We start from the raw sequence: 20,432 nt of genomic DNA, 5'->3' as shown, positions 1-20,432 counted from the left end.
CCACATACCGCAAAGTGAAAAAGGAATGAGGACAGAACAATGTAAGAAAGAAATACGGGGGCGGCATGGAATTAAAGGTATGGCCTTCCTGCTTTTAATTCCGTAAGTCAGGCCATTGCTGCAACAAAACAATGCAAGAAGACTGGAGGTAATAGCTAGGAAATATGAAGTAGAAACCAGAGCTACAGTACAAAGGAGAAGACAGGCACAGAGGGACAGAGGAGGCATCAGGTATATATGTCTGAGAGACGAGATGAGTCTGATTATCTGAAGCATGATCAGCCAGCTGAGAAAGGTGAGAAAGCTGAAATCAGAGAGAAAACCTGGTCATTCTTTATGATGAAGTATTTGAATTATAAGAGTGTTTAGTAGGAGAAAACAATGAACGATTCAATATGTCTTGGCTCAGAATAACTTCTGTGATCCCTGGACGCTAACTCATATCACCCCCATTGTCAGACAACTCCACCGGCTCCTCATTAATTTCAGAACCCTGTGCAAAATGAACTTCTTGATTATAAAACCCTCCACGGACTTGCTCCGGTCTCTCTCTACTTCCTCTGCACATCTAGCACTGACTTCCTCTTTTTCCCTCCAGACAACAGTGTTGGTGTGATTAAAAGCTCTTGTTTCTACTGTGCCACCACATCACTTACTTTCCTGGTTTGCCAGTGGCTGTATGAACACAGATTATTAATAGAGCTCACACTGTCAGAGTGGGAAAACAAACCACTATGAAGAAACTGTAATGTGTTGGATTTTGAACAAAGAACAATTCATGCCTGAAGATGCTTTTTCAATTATACATCTAGGTATGCAAGAGTTTAATAAATGCAAAAACCTGTGTCAATGATCTGCTTGTTATTGTGCATAATGTCCAGTGACACTGTAATTCACCTCTTATCTCCAATAAGTGAAGATCCTATAGGAAGGAATGGAAAAGTACTAATGATTGAGAATCAGCTTAGAAGTTAATTTTGTGCACCTGAAAACAGGAATCTCTAAACTAGTCATTTGGAAAACACTTAAATATTAACTATCTTTAAATTTGTGAAAGTCTGTCAAATCCCTGCTACATTTATTGCCTATCTGTGGATGAATTGTTATCATTCTTATTAGTCTTCTAGTCTTGTTAAACAGTAGCTTATATGGTGTACATATTTAAGCTATCAGTTTGACTTCTGATACTGCTAGATGTATGATTTTGTTTGCACCAGTATCTGGATTTCTTTTTAGGAGTATGTATTTTTGATTTGAAAAATAAATAAATAAATAAATAAAATAAAAAATAAAGTATCTCAGAAATAAGAGGCTACTTGTTCAAAACCAAGCTGCCTGTAAAAGGAAACTAAACCCTTTGCACATTCTATTGATAGCCACAAGCAGGAAAATGTATTAGTGGGACCAACTACCAACTTAGCTTTTTTATATCTAATGTCACAAACAGGCAGATGCTGCCCATGGCATCTTTCACTGCATACAATCCTTCTCTAAAGTAAACAGAAGAACATCACTTTGACATACTGTTCTACTTTAAAAATGTCTCACCTCAGACTCTTTGTAGTCTTTATTATTATAATCGCTTATATGTTATTCTCTTGGATATCAGTCATGGGAATGTCCACACAGAACCACTAAAGACTAGAGATCACTGTTTTTGAAGCCCTGCAGAATTTGGGCTTGTTTTGGGGAACAATCATTTAAAATATATTTCCAGTCTCTATGATTGCAGAAAGACTGAAGATTAAAAGTTATATAATATGTGACATTTATATTTTTCCCACCTCTTCATATTCATGGGAGTGCAATAATTGTTGCATTATCGCTGACACTAAAGTAAAATTATTTTATTTCCACTTTATGTATTTTTCAAGATCGTAAGAAAGTTGTGGGGAAACAAAATAATTTCTTTGTTCCACTGCCAGTCATCGATGTCTTTATAAATATGAGAAGTTTAAGTAAGAACTCAGAGAAATACGAGCCGTGGTGAGGTAATATCCCAGCCAAAGCTCTCTGTGTGAGGGAAAGAAATGACTGAATTGGATCATAATTGCCCACTCACACAATTGAATCATAGCTGAAGCTTTAAGTGTACGGCCACAGGAATGAAACAAACACCTGTCATATTGGTCTGTCTTCAGGAATTTCTCAACAAAACTCAAATAGAAGATCCTAGTTATCATTGTTCCTCCTTCTCATTATGTCACCCTTACCTGTGGAGCATCACTAATACAACCCTTCTTTCATCGGTAGGCAATGCTTGAATTTACCCCAGCTCTTCACTGAGAAACTGATGTACATTTCTTAGTTACAGACAGCTGAGTTGGTTCTATTCCCAGGGAAAGATCAAGGCAGAGAACCTGTTCTTGCAGTTGTTGTGTGAGGAATATGTTGAATAGTGAATTTTGTTTTGGTTTTGTGGCAGTCATGCCTTATATTCACCACTGATTTTGAAACTAAATTCCACATCAGTTTTATATATATACATAATTGTATGTGTATATGCAAGAATCTTGTAGCATGGATTTTATACCAGCCAGAAAGCCCTGGGTATTTATACAGTGAAATCAATACAATGTTTTGTTTTTTTTTTTTTTTTGTGGTTGAAGAGCTTTCTACTATAAAAGGTTGCGGATCTTAATTCAGAGACTAGTCAAAATATACACAGATATAATCTGGAAACACTCTACTGGAATCATATGGATAGGAGCAAAGTTAGATTTTTTTCCTGAGAAATATAGATGTATCCTAATAAAATCTGTTGACACAATGAAGCTGAGAGGTATTATGAATGGAGGACAGACCGTATAGAAAGAATATAAACATCACCTTGAAATAAAGGTTGAAAAGAAAATGGAGAGAAATGTACAGAATAGTACAATAGAATAGTACAGAAATAGCCCAAAAGAGAAGACCTCATACTGGGTGAATAAAATAATTCTGATTTCTGGAGACGGTAGATTGAGATGACTAAATAAAATAAATTGGTGCTTGTTTTGATTTCATTCCATATATAATTCTTCAATGTAATGCCTCTGAAAAGGCAATAGAAGCTTAAAATATAGCCATCAAGGTGTTTTCCTGTAAACCTAGGAAATCTTCAGGCTATTGTGCAGGAAGCTGGTAAGAGTTCAGGGGAGCTGTGTGTAGAGCCATCACCATAAAAGATGTATTTGGTCTGGAATCAGTTCAGACATGTAAGAATGATTAAGGGAACAGATGGACAAGCCTGCCCAGAAGTCTAAAATGAAGAAGAGCAACATGACTGGTTTGTCCTTGTGCATCAAGAAGTGAACATCAAGCACAAATATTAAGGACAAGGACAGTGCTGAAAGAAGAGCAAATGGAGATAAAACTGCTGTGAATACATATGTCATAAATCAGAACAGGTTTGCAATTTTCAAAGCAAATGTGAGGATCAAAGGCTAATACATTTAAAGGCAGTGCTTGGTATGCTTTCAGGAGAAATCTCTGTGGCGGTGTTACTGTTATGGTGTTACTGTGAATGCAGTTCATTCTCATTGCCACTAGCAGGGACCACACCTAGGCTAGAAGTTTTATGCCTTCAGCCAAAGCACGGAACTGGAATGGAACAAGACACACAGAGGAGAGATGTGGGCTTTGTTTTTCCAAAATGCAGAATCACATAATTGTTGACTCTGGTATTTTACAGCATCACAGCCATTACACTAAACACTATGGTATCTTTATTTATGTTTGTAATTATATCAGCCTTGATTCTGTCTTAAATTCTGCCCATCTGAACATCCTGAAGCCCTGTATACTCTTGTCCAGTCTGATTGTGTCGCAGGACCTTGGCAGCAAAAGAAGAGCCAATAACTCATGGGGTTATCTTCTTCAAGGAAACCATAACAGAAAAGCAAGATGCTACCAAAACTGGGCAAAGGCAACAAGATTTGATCATGTAAGACTACCTAATACAGACAGTTTGGGCAAGTTCAAGTTGTTGCTGAAGACATTAAAAAGAAGAAATCAAAAGGTAGTATGAGAATTAAAATTATGTTTTTGCAGTGGAAAATTCCACTAACCTTGCGTATTCAAAAGTGATTGTGCAGGCATAACAGTGGCATAAGAGTGGGTGGTATGTTAAGCAGATAAAGGGAGAGTGGAAGATCCCACTGTCCTAAAATAAGGAGGATGGCTAAGAAAAACAAGACAATAGGTTGCAGAATCAGCTGTGAACCTGTAATACTCAGCTAACGAGGAAACTGAAGGAATCAAGCATCAGGTAATACAGGATATAAGGTTATGATACACTTCTGTTGTGCACTCCTGCTTGCAGGACTCCCGCCACTGTAATAGCGAATAAAAAGGTTACTTCACTGAGATTCTTGCCTGAGCCTGTGTTATTAGGTGCAGGTTGTTTCTCACAGTAGTCAGTGTACTTAGGAAGAAAGGAATTTTAGGTTGAGAGTCATAGACAGAGAAAAATGATAAAGTATATCAAATGACTATATCAAAACGTTTAGCCATTTCTTTATTTTCTGAAGCAACCAGAAACTTTTTGCCTTTACAAAGGAAAAGCTCAAATCACCTAACATGCAATTAATGAAGTGAATGTTATGTGTATGCATATATACTTGTAAAGAAAGAAAAAAATGTAAATATGGAAGAAAAAAATTAAAATAATAATAAAAAAAGAAATATATGCTGAACACCATTTTTTTTATGAACAGTCAGTGCATTTGCAGTTTTTTAAGATTTTTTCTTCCTGTCCTCCTACACAGAACCATTAGCAACACATAATAAAAAGTTACCATTATTTATTATTGACGAACAAATTATGCACATACTTCCCTAGAGTAAGAAAATTGAAGATAAACAAACTGCAAATAAAGAGGAAATATAGGAAAAAAACTAGTCAAATGAGAGGAATCCTTTAGCAATAAAAGAAACATACTGATACAAGATAAACACCCACCCAGGACTTAGATGATTTGGAGATAAATTAAATAGCTTCCCAAGAGAGATCAAGTGTTGGTACATATTTGCCAGTAGCCATTCAGAACTTATGTGGAACTCTCAACGGCCATTTGTATATGGCTGTAGCTAGCCCGGTCTGCTTTATTTTATTAGCTGCACAATCTCATTTTTGTTTGATTGCTTCATGTCTGTATGTATACACATTAGGGTTGAGAGCATTTGTTATTTTATCAAGTCTGCTATTTACTCCTGTAGACTACACTTTTCTCCATTTTCAAAGTCAATACAAACTTTATTCTCCTTAAGATAAAGCTTTCTTTCTCTCTTGGTCTCTCTCTCTTTTTTTATTCACTGTTCATACAGAGATTTCAAAGAAACATCCCCCTGAAATAGGGTGGAGTGAAAAAGGAGTGGGATTTCACATCTTTTCTGAGGATATAAAGCAGAAGGTAAGTTTGCTATGCAGTGATGAAAAGGCCTTCCCTAGTGCAATCCTGGATGATCCTAACTCTTGCACTGTAGAGTTTACACTTATTTCTCATCACAAAGTGTCTAGTATTTGAAGATTCTGTGCTTGGGTATGGAAAGTGGGATTTGACTTTTCACAAAAAATGTGATATAACAGCCACTCTGTCAAACATCAGGGAAGATCTCATATTTTGATGCATCTAAAAAGTTTTGCAATACTTCTTCATCTAATTAGGCCTCTAACATTTTGTAAATCCTTTCTCTTTGTACACTCCCTCGACTGTAATCTAAATTTCAAGTCACATGTTAAACACCTTGGAGTGTTATCAATATCATCCCTATTCTCAGAGCAATAAGCTATAAAACATATGTTTGAATTTACTGGTTAAAGTTAACAATCCTGCGGAAGAGGAAAGCAGGAACGAAAAGGAGACCAGATGAACAGTTAGGATCATATTTTTTATTATTATTTTAGTTCACTAAAGCAGATGTAATAGGAGTGATCAGTGGGGATATATCCAAATTGAAACAGGCAGTAAAGTTACAGGACTAAGCAGCATGAATGATACATTTACATTTTTCAGAAATAAATATTTTGCAAAAATACACTCAGGAGGATTCTTGAAAATATGACAGTTCTTTTTTTACAAGACAAATAACAATTACAGTATATATAGGACAAAAGTAGTGGCAGTTAGTGTTTTGTTGTTGTTGTTTTGTTTTTCCCTATATTCATTAAAATATCTGTAAAAATTCCTAGGGAAAGAAGAAAAAAAAAAAAAAAAAAAAAGGAAGAGTGAAGCATCACATGGAGGCAAAGTGGAAGAACTGCCACTACAAGACTTACAACTGGAAGTACAACTGAAAAAATTTTATATACATATGCTTATACTACACTTACTAATGTGGTAGCTATGGACATCAGAGTGTCAGAGATCTGATGGTAAAAACAATCTCAGGGAAACTTGAGATGTCAGTAATGCTGATAAACAGTGCAAGTACCCATTTGCAAGCACTCTGGGTATTCAGTCAAAGACGTGAATATGTTGGAGGTTTCAATGTTTTGAGGGATTAGGCTATCTAGTTAGCTTCTTTAGCCACTCTGCTTTGAAAATTTTCATCCTAATGATTATTTTTATAGCAAGGATCATGACTGCAGCAGTACCTTACTCTGTTTTTTGGGGTTTTCACCAATGGGACATGAGAAAGTCATGAGACGGGAGGAAATGGAGATAAGTCAGGATGGCAGCTCCTGCACCTCAGCTGCCCTGTGATAGGATCCATCTCAGACATCACAGAGGGTTTATCACAGCCCCTTACAGGTTAGCAGGGCTGAAAATAGCTCAACCTTTCTTAAAAACAGACAATTTTTAATTAGAATCCATCCCTTAAGCACCTTAGTGTGACTGAGCCATTAATGTTTTCTAAGAATATGATCCAATTTGTACTGGAATAAAAGCCAGTTATGAGTATGCTTAACTACAAGCCTTAAGTCAGTTATAAATAAGCTTATTTGTGGGCCCTTACATCAGTAATGGTCACACTTAATTATTTGATTTGCGTTAAGCCTTGTTTTCTTTAGGGTAATTTTAAACTTGGCCTGTGTTCAAAAACATTAAATGGTGTACCTTTCTATTTTTTTCTTCTATTAATGTAAAGAGCAACAATTAATATATTTAGCTTCCTAGAGAGCACAAGAAATTCCAATATGTTATGTTGGTATGTTGTAAATAATTATCATGTACATGTCATTTTAATAAGGTTATCTTAAACATCAGCTGTTAAAAGTGATGTGAAGATATTCCTATTCCAAGCAACTTCATATAGTACTTACAATTTCAGATTTTATTAACGTAAATATTGATCATTTGAACAGCTTTTTGATTATTTTGTTGATACCTTAATCAACCATACCCATTCATAATCTAGCATATCCATCTTTGCAGGGTGAAAAGGAAATTTCTGCTGATTGTGGACAGATCTTTTTAACTGAATGCAGTATATCTGATATTTCTCTCAATAACAGAAACTATTTGGTAAGCTAGCTCAATTCGTTCCAGGGACAGGGAGGATTTGTGCATTTTAAAGTGCTGTGTCTTCTTTCACATGAAAGATATACTGCCTACAAACGTGGCTTTTCAGTCTAGGTTACAGTGAGTTTTGGTTTTTCCACAATTGTTTTTCAATCATTATGTTTCTTCATTGCTAAAGTTTGTAATCATTGTCCCTAAAATCTCTGTTTTGATAATTTTCAAAGATGCTTATGATAAAGCTATTTGGAACAGATAGATCATCATTTTAGAAGCACATTCCATATATTTCATATATAAACCTTATTCCTCTTCTTTCACAATGTCTTTAGAAATTATGAAAGTGCAGTAGACTCAGATAACCTACTGGAAGAAGACTGGGGAAGTACTTGGCTAGCATCATTAATACTCCACTTTTTTGCATGTAAACATTTTTTGGTGGATTAATTCAGCTTTTCACTTTTGTTGAATCTTCTTAGTAATTTTATACAACACATCATTTGAAATGATGTTATCTTAAGTAACACTTGGTATAGATGTTCTGTAAAAACATGTCTAATTTGTCCTATTTCCTGGCTACTGGGGGCTTGATATTGAGGTGGCAGACACTCCAGGACTATCACAGGTATAAAGGTACCTGACTGGGGAAGATTTCTTGCTTCAAAGAACCTTCCAAAAGTAATTTATTTTAATTGTTGCTGAAATAAATTAAATGCTATGCTTCAGCTTTGCACTGGAGCTGAGATTGTGTTCAGAATCCCACCAATAACACTGGAGAAGGGCATTCAACCACACCTCCAAATTATTATCAGTTAAAAATACTTGAGTGCTAGTTGGAGCTGAGACATGGGCTTTCAGTAACACATTTTCAAATGAGTCTCTGACAATATTATTAATAATAATAATACACTGGTATTAGTATTAGATATTTAATAATAAATTTGAAAAGAGGAGGTTGATTTTGTTCATTTTGCTTAGCCATTACTAAGGAAGCTGCCCTAGTAGAAGCCTGTCACTAACCTTTGGAGCCATCATATTCTCAGTAAATGCTACTGTCTGGTACTTGAGCTACAGAGGCAGCACACACTTTAATCACCTTGAGAGCAATCTGCAAACCCCTTGGAAGTGGTGTAGTTTCAAAGTAGCCTCTCCAGTGTTAGTCTGAAGAAATATTTTTTGAAGTACCTTACTGAAGACCATAATCTAGAGAAAGATCTTAAAACATGATGAGACAGTGTATTTAAATGGTCACATAATAAATTATATCTTCTAGAAATCAGTACACAGCTAGAAAAAGTTCAGTCCCATCAACAAGAAATACCCTATGTCAAAGCTCTAACTGTAGTTTGAAGGATACCTCAAGAACCTTTCTGTTTTCATAATGGGTGAAACAAATTAAACTTATTTTTCACCAAGACCTCCCAGTCTCAACACATCCCGAAGCACACTTGAGAAAACCCTCCCTGGGAATATCCACAATGCGGTCACTCAATGTAAACAAGTGAAACATATAACTTATTTACTAGCAGCAAAGGGCACCGTGAAAGACAGAGTGAAAAACTTTTTTCCAGTGACAGCCTGCTCCAGAGTTCATGTATTGGATCTTCATTTACATTACTGCTCATGCAAGATAGATTAATGGCTAGCACTAATTATACTGCAGTTACACCACTGGTTGATGTACAGATTAACTCCTTTTCTTCTCTAAGTCTTGTAAAAGAATTTGGACAAGCCAAGTGTTTCTTCTGGGATAGTTTACCGGACTGCCTTGGTTATCTCTGAGCAGGTAATGTTTACTATAAACTATGATGGCATGTAAAGGCTACAGTTTTCAAATCATCTTTCCAAAAAAATATGAAAAAGTATGAGTTCTTTTTGATAACTGAGTCCTATGAAGATGTTTGCTGTGTTAATTCTTGACCACATCAATTTAGAACTTCAATAATGCATGTTATACAGTAGTTTTGAAAGATTATACAAAATATACTGTAGGACTTATGATAGCTATGGTCACCAAAAAACCTCCAAAAGAGATATGACTATTTTTCATGCTGTTGGTTCTGTTTAGAAAAATTTATTGTCAACACAAAGATCACAGGTTAGCATATCCCTGTTTTACATAAGCAGCTATCTAAAGTTCTGACCTTGCAAATTGTTTCTTTGGGAAGGGAAAAATAATATTAAATGTATCTGGTACACATACTTGTTTGCTTGCAGAGAAACTGATAAAAGAAACAGTTTCCTAATTGTAAAAGGAATCCAACAGAAGAGCATATTTCTTCTGAAGCTTCAACTCCTTCTATCTGGCATTAAACTCAAAAATTCTCTCTCCTCATAGAGTCACACTACAGATTTCCTTAACCCATTGGTATCTCTTGCAACTCTCACCTTTTCATCAAGGTCTTCAGAAATACATATTCCCATATGAAAACCACTCTGAAAAAGGATTCAGAAGTATGCTGCAAGTGCTTTTATTTTGACCAATGACAGGTGTTGGCATTCAGGATGGAACAATTTCCATTTCAGCTGCTTCTCGTATAACAGCAAGCCTTGCAATTTCTTATCACTGTCCTTAAAGCAGTCTCTCTGCTATCCTCTTTCAAATAATCACATTTTAATCCAGAATCTCAACTGAGCGGGAAAGAGTTCTTAATGGTTAAAGGCACTAATATAATTCCCTTCAGTGCTTATTATCACTACTAGGTGTTTTAGTAACTAGGATTATTTGACTCCAAAAATGAGTGCAGCCAGTGTTAAGGTCTTATACTGTAACTGAAAACACAATGAATTATTATGCTCATATGTGGGAAATACTATAATGGGTCATATTTAAGATAGGTCTTCCATCTGCATGATGCACTGAGCACAGTCAGTGAGAAAATGAGAGTTCTAATGAAAAGCATAATTGCTGTGCTTTCTACACAACTTAACTTTCACCCCTGCTGACCGTGCCAATAACAAAGATCACATTTTTTCAAATTTCTTTCACTGCAGTGTCAGAAAGAAAATAATAAATAAATAAATAAATAAAATTTGAATCTCTTAAAAATTTTTCATTATGCAAATACTATTCTGTGAAATAGATATGAGAGTACCAGAAGTGATTTGAGACTGAAAGGCAAAGGAGACACTAAGTATGAAAAAAAATATACAAGGGTGAAGAGAAATATATTTATATTTAGGTTCTGGGAAAGTGTTTGAGATTCCAACTTCATGTTTTTTAAAAAATAAATAAATAAATAAATCTCAGCTTTATGCTTAACTTGTCCAAAAATAAAGTAGCATACAAAATCTTTTAACACTAAACCTATCTATTTAACAGACTTTCGGGTGTATGGAGATACTAAAATCTGTTGTCTGCAGTACCTTTCTGCACAGCTTAATGGTGTACAACTATACTGCAACATTGCTACTTCATAACTCTTCTTTGAACCACGTCAGTCAATTTGCTCCAAAAGCTAGTATAAATTTGCTGATACAAGGGCTGCCTCCCTTAATCAGATAAAACTCCTATTAATGAAAGATGGCAGGCATGGCTCATTTTATTGCTAGGTTCCTACCGCATATGTTCATATTTCCTCCAGCATGGCAACTCATTGACCTTGGCAGCCTAGATTGATTCATCCAGTTCAAGGATCACTTAACATCTGTGGTGAGTGATGGTTGCTTGGCTAACTGCAATCTTTTTCATTTCCTGTTGATTTAATAGTGTTTCTTATGTTATAGATTATCATACCATTGAATTATAAGTTTGGATCCTAATTCAATTTTGGCTTCTTTCAAATTCCTTTCTAGAATACTGTTAATCAAGGAGAATCTCTAGTCCAAGTCTATCTCCCAGCATAACCATAAATACAAGTATTAAAAAAGACATGCATACACACATTAGAGGGAAAGAGAAGTCATACATAAAATAAAAATATTAACCTCCCCCACTAACTTTCATTCATTCTCTTAGAGATAAGGAACCTTCTACTTTCAAAGCACTTTTAGCAAATTTGGCCATCTAACTAGAAAGTTTATAAATACACCAGAATCCAAACCCAAAATTTAAAACTTGTAATGAGGCAAATTTTATAAAATCTTTCCCTGGATATGGTTATGAAAACAGAGTCAGGCAATAAAAGCCAGATACAAAATTACAGTGTAAATACCATATATGCATTTTCACCAGTTTTTCATCTGCTTTTTTCATATAAAAATTCTCTGATTTTGCAAGAGTGAAAAATTGTCAGTAAAACATTCAAATGCAAATGGCTATTTACCTGAGACATAACAATCTAATTCCAAACATAAACTCTAATAATGGAACAAGCAGGGGAAAATTAGAAGGATAACAGAAAAAGCTGATCCAGCTGCTTAGTTAAGAAGGAATATTCTTCAATGAATAGTAACTTCACAATTGTCTGGTTTCTGAAAACAGCCATTGGCTGGTGAAAAGATACAGAATATGAGTGAAATGCAGCTACTACTCTTTCAGAAGTAAACCTACATCATAGTCTTCAGTGCAATGTAGACATACCTGAACTACATATAAGTGAGGCTATATGTAAATGAAATGGTTCAGACCCTCACTGCAGAATAGCTGCAGCAGGATGCAGCTCCTTGCAGGCTAATTTATCCCATTCTTGGCACAGGTGCTGAGCTGAATGCAGAAGGGTGTTTGGCACCATTCACTCTGCATCACAGTGACCTCCAAATGAGTAGGTTGCTGCACAACACACAAATCTACTCTGGCACCGAGCTTCAGTCTGTGTCTTCCAGTGTGTTCACAATCCACACAGTTCACTGTGACTTGCCTGTGACTGAGAGAGGTCTGCCACTTGAATGATCAGCATCACTGTGGCTCAGCACACTACAATTGCTTATGAAAATAGTGTAATTTTTTTCTTCCTGGTCTGTCATTTCTCACCTGACACAGAATACCTATTTTTAACTTCATGGCTAACTTGAGTGATATTTAGGTTTCAAAGTTTACTTTGGCTGAACCGCTTGGGCAAAGCAATAGCTGTGCTTTGCTAACCAAGCTTTTGGAAAACTCACCTGTACTATACTTCAGTGATTCCTAGCATTTGCCTTGTGCTCCAGTGGGCTTCCATGCTTGGCTTTTTCTTCTGATAGACTCAGCCTACCAGTTCCCTCAAATCAGCCATTTTACAGATTTCTGTCCTTTGTCGGTCGTCCCATCCATCTGTCTTCCTCTAGTAATTTTCAGACGATGATACTTTGGTAGCATTTTCAAGCATATCATCGCTCCCTGGAGCCTCTTAGGCTACTCCATAAAACCTTCCTCCTTATGTCTCACACGAGTGCCTCCAGCTTCATGACATGCATCGGTGGCCTCCAGCTCATTGCTCTGCATCACTAGCCTTCTAGCCTATGTTCACGGATACTGGCCCTCATTTTAATTAGGATAAAACAAACTAAACAAGAAATTTATTAAGTAAAAAATGTAAATTAAGTTTAGCTAGTTACCGGTACTGTCATTTTAGCTTAATAAGCATTTGCTATAAAGAGGACTTTACAAAGCATAAAAAATTCTGCATCTCAAATACTTGTTTTATTTTGTTTTGTTGTTTGTTTGTTTTACCTTTTTAACAGCAGCGTAATTTTAGACTTAAAGTGAACAGACACCTTGTGATCCAAGACTACTTCCCCAAGCCAGTAATACGATCCTGTTGTTAATGATAAATCATTGTCAAGCCAGTGTTTTTCACCATTTCTTATCTTGTTCACAATAAAATATGATCAGGTATACTCAGAAACCATAAATAGAATTATAACCCTGGATAAACAATATGTTCTGTGCAATTTAACCCAGATCTCACTTCTGTTATACTTTTTCAATCCTTTCAATCCTTATGTATGTGGCTAACGGTTCTCAAAGTACATTTTAGGTCATTTTGACAACTTTGCTCTCTTCTTCAATGAAATGCCAAATGTACATTCTTGTTATTTACTTTCAAGCAGGTCTATAAAGCATTATATTTAATATATATATATATTTGTTATATAGTTTTTGTATGTTTTATATATAAGGGAGGAAAATGATCATTCTAAGGAGTGTGAGTCAAGTGCTTGAGTCCTTATTATGTCAGTCAAAGACCTGGTAGTTGTCTTATGCTTATTTTATATCTTACAAATATAAAACAGAAGCAATTTCTGTAGCAGCTTTGTTAATTATTCTAGAAAAAAAAAAAAAAAAAAGTAGAAGTGGGAAGAAACATCTTTAATGTTAACGTGCTTTACATCTTTGAGGATGTTTTGAATATCTAATATATTTATTAACCAAAAGCAGGAATACTTGAAAGCTAATAAAAAATTTTATTGCTAAGTCAGATCCTGAACACAAATACAGCATCAGTTCCAGATTTAACATAGTGCTACAGATATGTGTCCCATTAGTGTAAACTGGTTAAAACTCAAATTAACATGTCATAAGCCGCTGGCATAACAGATCTGCAGTTTCCCAACCCATCCCATAATCTGTTTTCTACTCAGAAGAACAGATGAGTTAATGGACACCTCACTAGGAAAGGGTACTGTGAGGCTCTGCCTACTGCAGACCAAGGGACCACGAGCCCTGCCTCCAGAAGCTGCATTGCTACATGACTGAGGGCAAAATCAGCACAGCTACAGTCTCTTGAGGAGGATTTTGCAGTGCTGTGACTCTGTAAAGCTTAGCTAAATAAGACGACTAAAAACTAGCCACATCACTTTAAGCCAAAGAAGGAGCAAATACTCAAAGATTTCTTTGCTGTGGCCACATCAGGTGTGAAATGAAAGACATCTGAGGTATGAACCTGCATTATGCACGGAGTACTGAAAATAAATTGGTCCTACATTTTGAGAGCCCACACAGTTTTCAATCCCCGTTTGGAGGAAGAAGGTCAGGGGGAATAGAGTGCTTTTAAAAAAATGGGTCATTTTTTTCTGACATTAATTAGGATGACAGAACTTTTTTTATTCCATGTAGACTTCCACACCACTTCATTCTGGAAGAAATTTTTTTAAAGAACTGGAAGAGAAAAAAAAAAAAAAAAAGTTCCAAAGGCAGTTAAAATGTCAAACGTGCTTGATCTTTTCATCACCCTTTTAGATTCAGAAAAGCAATGAAATGAGTGACATAAAAATGTAAAAATTGAGAGGGAGGTCTACAGTAGTTAATCAAGCTACAGTACTCTACTTTTGTCACCTCAGTCATACCCCACAGGACAGTTAAAAAAGGTTATGCCTCATAACAGAAAGGAAAAGTTCTCTCCAACCTAAGGGACTACTATAGGTAAACAAGAGACGTGGATCTTATTATTTTATTTTAGTTACTTTTTTATTTACTTTAATTTTTATTTATTTTATTTAGTCTTATTATTTGCCATTTATTTCAAAACTTTCCATGGGAACTATATGCATTTTTTTTTCCACCAGTGAATGATAAAGAAAAAAAGAAAGACAGCATAGATTTTCAAATATTGCTACAATATGAAGACTGGGATTCTAACCAGGATTATGTGTTGTAAACACTCTGGGATTCTAACCAGGATCATATATTGTAAATACCCTGCTGCAAACTTAAAGGCAGAAAACAGCAGGCATATTCATTCTTTTCAATGTGCTTTTTAATGTGCTGATGATTTGTGTCACTTTCTAATTTTTTGTCTTGTTTCATTCTTGTTCATGGTTTTCTACTTCTTTGACCTTCTTTGATTCTCATGCTTTTAAACTACTTCCTCAAATTTCCATATTTTTTAATGCTCTCTGCAATGAATAACATATTCTTCTCACTCAGCATCTAGTCTCACAGCCTCCTGCCAAGTCTAACCCCCTCCCCAACCAGCCTATGTGGAGAAAATGGTGTCTTTTTTGCTCTAATGGTCTACAGTATTATTAACCAGGCATCTTTAATTACTCAAATCCAACCTTACCTTCATACCTTTCCTTACCTCCATACCTTTCATCATCTTCATCACCTCCCTCTGTGTCTTTTATAGTTTTATCACCTAATTTTTGATGGTGCAAGAAAAGCACACTTATTAATCCAAGATGAGCAGAAATCATGGATTCATTCAGTATTACAAGCACAAAGACTTTTTCTGTTCCAGTCCTGGTAGATGATAACTTTTGCTTTGTTAAGTGCTACCAAGCACCAAACTGATCTTTTCATAGCACAGACAAATATAAACACCAAAGACCTTTTCAGATTGCACAGTCTATCACTAGAATAGTTTTTTTTTGTTTTGTTTTGTTTTCCCATGGATTTCATTTATATCTGTGGTCATTGAATGTCATCTGCCATTTTATTGTCTAGTCGCCTGGTATCATGAAGTACATCAATAATTCTAAACAGTCTTTTTTTTTTTTTTTTTTTTTTCCACAATTTATTAGCATTTCCACAGTTGCTCACGTCTTCCTTTTTATTTCTCCATCTCATTTATAAATATGTTAAACATCATAAGCACTGATACTGAATCCTGTCAATCTATAGTGGTGGTTAGTCTCCCCCCAAAAAAAAATTGTTTTAAGTTTTGTTACCCATTAACCAGTTATTCAATAATAATTCTACTTACATACAATAATAACCCAGCTCAGCATCTTTAAGACCTTTTGGTGAGTGACCTTTGTGAACTGCTTCTTGGAAATTCAGGTAGACTATATCAAGTGGTTTTGCTCTATTCAAATGCTAGGCACAACTTCCCTTAAAAAAAAAGCACTTTTAACTCTTTGTTAACATATTATATCATGTACTAAATTCATATATGCAATACACATGGTGAGAACAGATACTCTGAAGTATCTATCCGGTGTTTAGTGGTAAGCTTAGGCATGGAACAGGGTAAAAATTAGGATGAATGTAACTGTATCTTCTATTTTATTTTATTTTCAGACAGACAGTGGAATTGTGAAGACTTTCCAGATGTAGTGGAGATACACTGCAAGGACATCCTAACCAGGTCTCTGGTGAAATAAAAGCAGCAAGGAGTGAAAGTGAAAATATTCCCAGCTGCCCCCCTTGAATCTGTCTGTACAGAGGAATATAAAACATATATGATACCACTTGGGATCAAGTATAAAATGCACTTTCAGGAAGGAAATATATAATCAATTCTGATTTTAAAAATGATAAGCTGTGTGTGCACATATTTTAATTTTAACTTTGGTCCACATAACTAATCATATGCTCAAACATTTTCTTTGAGCGAGCCTTAAATTCAAAAGAGAAGGGAAGGGAAGGGAAATCACGTTATGTGCCATTTACCAGAAAGGTAAAGACTACAGATTGCACAGGAGGTGATACAAGAATTAGGAGAAGACAAATATTTAATATATAAATTTAATTCTGTACTTTTTGTGGGGGTATTGCAGTTGAGCCTTTAGTAATATATGGAAATATATTATAGACATGCACACATAGAGAAGAAAATTTAAAATCTTTATGAACATTTTCAGTTTTTTTATGTGGGAAACTGCTTTCTGTCTTCAATTTATTAGTTACATTAGGATCAACATAATAACAGGCATAGGCATTATAAATAAGAAAATGTCAAGAGAAAAATACCAAGTATGCTTTCTCTGAAAAGAATCAACAATATAGAAAATGTAAAGACACATCAATAAATTACCTACCACAGTCTAATTACTAAAAACATTAGTAAATCTGAAGCAAATGTAATAATATAAATATACACAATGTACTAACAATTGTCAAATAAATTAAACTTAATCTGTTTTCCCATCAGCCTCATTAGATAAAAAAGTGAATATAGAGGACAGCTTTACAATAAATCATGCTGCAAACATCATTAAGGTCTTCTTAGAAACACCTTCTTAGAAAACTAACAAACAAGCAAACAAAAAACAAACATTTACCAGATGCAAGGAGTGTCCATCAAGACAACTCTGTCACCAGTAACTTCAGAGACCTCATCCAGACTCTTTTATCAAAACACCTCAGCTGATTTCACCTGTTTTTATAAAACATAAATGGAGAATGAATATGAGGTGGTTTCTAAGGAAACCAAGATAGTAATCACAGAGGTCTTTATAAATCAAAATCTGCACCTGGAAAGAAAATTAGAGATTGGAGCATACACTGGATAAAACAGTGAATGTATCCCTTCATATTATGCTGATAGATTTCTTTTAAGTGTGGGACTAAGGCTGGGGGAGACGTATGCTACATGAAATACTTTATTAGGTATATTAAATACTTTCTGTGGACATATCATTCACTTCTCAGAACGAGCCTATTCTCTCTCATACTAACATCTCTCTCAAACTAACATTAATAACGACCATTCAGAGACCTCACAAATACTTTCTCTGTCACCAGATCCACAAGGCGTGAGCTGCTGAAGCTACACCTGTTAATAGTCAAATTCAGAATTAAAAAAAAAAAAAAAAAAAAAAAAGGGAGCAACCTTTAGAAAGAAAATAGGTGAAGCCAAATATCAATTTCATATTAATGGAGTAGAAGTGCTCTAGAGACAGAAAGAAGATTTGTCCAAGCATACTGTCTGATAGTTTACAAAGGACACTCAGAATTGCAAAGACCTTTTGTTTCCACTTCATTAAGACTGTGTTTACAAAGAAATTACCTGTATAAAGCTAGTAATGGTTAACATGAAAAGCTGCACACAATGCAAGAAAATTTAGTATTTACAGCTACCTATAAAAAAAGCAAATATCCCAACAGCACTGCCTTCATATATTAGTCAAACTGGAGAAAAAGTGTGTCAGCCTGGAGTGGAGAAAAAGAAGGGACTAAAAGTAAACTTCTTTTTTTTTTTTTTTTTCCCCCCAGTTATATGTTTTTTACTTAGTGGCTTTAGTTATATCAGTTCTTGCTCTCTGAGGAAATACAAGATTTCCTTAATGAAAATTAAGTGGTAGTGGAATTGGTAGTATTTACATATTTAACTGTTTAACAAGGATAAACTTTTTAATAAGGATACAGTGTTTATTACAAAACTCAAGAGCCTTAATCTGGAAAACATACCTCGTATCATTTCCTTTAAAATCCTTTCAACCATTATAATTAAAATGTTCTAAATACCTCTTTCAGTTGTGAAACAATGCTCACCCAATTTAAGTGGCTGGAGAAATATGAATATTTAGTGCACGGTTCTTATGGCTCAATCAACAGAAGTTATTGATTTATAATTTAATATATAAAATCATACATTATTCAGTATAATCTCATGACACAATAGCACGTCTGTGAATCTAGTGCTTCCTTCCTGTTTTAGGAATCACATGGACATTTTGCTATCCTTTCTGCACCTATTGTACACTTAGTGAAGTTTATAATAATTGCTCTTAAATAACAAATTTGTAGTGTACCTGAGTTTGCTTGTTCACTTTACTGACACATTTTATATTTCTTTTCACAGAACAATGAAACACTCATAAAAATCTTATGGATGTTTCAGTTTTTAATAACTTATTACTTCTGTCTTGGAGCAGGACCCTTCACTTTTTGATAGCAAAAATGAATATTTATATCATATTCACCTTGGAAGTAGCATAAATACAATTTTAAAAAGCAATGACTTCAAAAGGAGTCATCTGTCTCAGTAGAGAGTGATAAAGCAAAGCAAACTGGTCATTTGTGTTAGCTTCTGCATTATATAAGCAAAAAAAAAAAAAAAATCATTTGTGAAATAGTTACACTTCTTATGGAAGACCTTTGAAATATGGAGATTTCCTATCTTTGACTCTTTAGGCAACCATAAAGTAATTTTAGTTCCTGCTGTTTTTGAGATGCAGCTGAAATAAACTCTCTGCAACAAAAATGGAAGTAACCAGAATGTTATTCTTTTTTCTCAAGTATTGTTAACAGATCTTGTCAACAACAGAAAATGCCTTGTTTTTCAGAGTAACTGAAACTAAATGGCAGCTTAATTTTTCATTTAATGTTGCTGTTATATACTATAACCAAGCTGCCACAGTTTCCTTTTCTTTTCTTTTTTTTTTTCTCCTCTTACCAAATTGGGTAATTGGGTTCACAATTTAGCAAAGAGAAAATAGTAAAAGGTAGATATGTGACTTACATTTCATCTCAGTTAGAAGGTTGAATACCTCAGTAAAAACCTTTCAACTGACTTGAATGTGCATGAGATGAAATCATACCAACTTATATTTGATTAGCATGAAGGAATTACTTTGTCCCACCCAAAACTGTATTAAACCCATACAAAAATAATTATGTGGATTTTTGCTTACATATATATGAATTTTAAAAAATGATGTTTCTATAGTTTTTATTACTATATTGATTCATTTAGACTTAAAATAATAAAGAAGTCATTTCAGAGGATCAAAATGATCTATTATAACATCCTTAATATAAAAATTCAGAGGCACATTAAAGTAATAATTCCAAAAAGATTTCAACATGTATATTTCAACTCCCTTCTCTTTTACCTCTGAATGTCCTCTTGCCCTTTTTTTCTCTGTAATCTCTGCTTCATGAGGCATTATCTTCCACCCATTTTTTGTCAGCGTTTCCAGAATCCAAATATAAAATTATTTAAAGTAACCTTGATAACGTTATGCTAACAAAGCTCGTTTGTATAAGCCACAGGACTTTTTTTTTTTCCTTTTTTTTCCTTCCTTTCTGGGAGGACAGAAAGGAGGGGAAAGAGAAAAAAAAAAAAAAAAAAAAAAAAAAAAAAAAAAAAAGTGGCTGAAGAATTCATTTGTTCGTCCACACCACCTGCTTTTATCTTTGGCTAATGCAAAAGGATGAAGAGAGTTTCCAAGTGAGAAATAAATGGGATCTTAGAATATCCACGGTTTTAAAGTTGTTCTAGTTCTGTCCAGTTTGAAAGATGTTTTAAGACACATTTAAAGGAGGTTCCATATTCAAACAAAATGCAGTTTGACAAATAAGTTATTTTACATTAGTTACTATGCAAGTATTCAGAATAGTCAGATTAGAATAGAAGGAGCAGGTTAATGTGTCAAACAAAAGCATTTAACAGAGTAGTTAAT

Source organism: Oxyura jamaicensis, chromosome 4 (genome assembly GCF_011077185.1).
Source record: "Oxyura jamaicensis isolate SHBP4307 breed ruddy duck chromosome 4, BPBGC_Ojam_1.0, whole genome shotgun sequence".
NCBI classification, from domain to species: Eukaryota; Metazoa; Chordata; class Aves; order Anseriformes; family Anatidae; genus Oxyura; species Oxyura jamaicensis.
The sequence above is the reverse complement of the archived record's forward strand: the minus strand, read 5'-3'. Positions refer to the sequence as shown.